Genomic DNA, 1,061 nt, shown 5'->3' on the forward strand with positions numbered 1-1,061 from the left:
CAAGCATGAACGAACCCACACACACACACACACACACACACCAAGAACTGTAACAAGAAGCATTAAGACATGCACTGGCACGTGGCATCGAGGACGCAGAGGGAAAGTAAAAGGAAAGGAAAAATGATACCGGTAGTGAAAGGGAAAAATAGAATTGCAAACATGTACTCGTGCCAACCCGGCCCCCACCTTCCTTTTTCGTTTTAAATATTTGCTCGTGGTTGCACTTCACCATTTAGAGGGCATTAAGGAACGAGACCACGTCGCCTGTGGTTGAAAAAAGCATCACAACCCGAAACCACAGCTCATCTGACAGCGTTATTAAGGGAGAAAAGTGACACGATCTCTCCCCAACATTACAAACCGAACGGGATTGTGATGACTGACACGCAAAACATGGGGGTTCACCTCTACAACGAAAGTCGCACGACCCACCACCAGTACAAACCGATACAACGGTTGCTGCTTTACATTCATTTTACGAAGACTAGCAACCAGTAGACCACATCACGCACCGCGAAGTTCAGGTAAAATCGTCATACTTTTTAAATACCATAGACAAAAACAGGCACATATATATACACTACCGCCCCAAACTGTCATTGACTGATGCTTTATCCATCCCTTCAGCAGCGCAAAGCGTTAAGTCGCTGCCGCAGATATCCGCTGTAAGCGTTACATTGCTTTCACCACTACGTTTCAGGGACGAGCCGCTCTTAGAGTATATGAGGAGTGGTAGAAAACTATCCAATGGTAATGAGCAAACATGGAGTAACATAAACCCAGTGATGGACGCAACAACCACACAGCATATCCAACATGTGGTGCCGAAGGGCAAAAGAAGCGAGCAAAGATAGCAATACATGTGAAGAGACAAAGGAAAAACTAAGCGCAGACACAAGTATACATGAAGATATGCCCCGTACGTACCACGCGAAAAAGCTCCCTTCCGTCCCTTCTCCTTTTTTTTCTTCTTTGTGTAGTGAAAAAAATAATTAAGCGGACCCAAGCCTTTGTAAGGAGGGCTCGTGTGTATTGAGGGGTGTGTGTGGGGGGGGGGG

The sequence above is a fragment of the Trypanosoma equiperdum genome (genome assembly GCF_001457755.1).
Source record: "Trypanosoma equiperdum strain OVI genome assembly, contig: ctg_1901, whole genome shotgun sequence".
Lineage (NCBI taxonomy): Eukaryota > Euglenozoa > Kinetoplastea > Trypanosomatida > Trypanosomatidae > Trypanosoma > Trypanosoma equiperdum.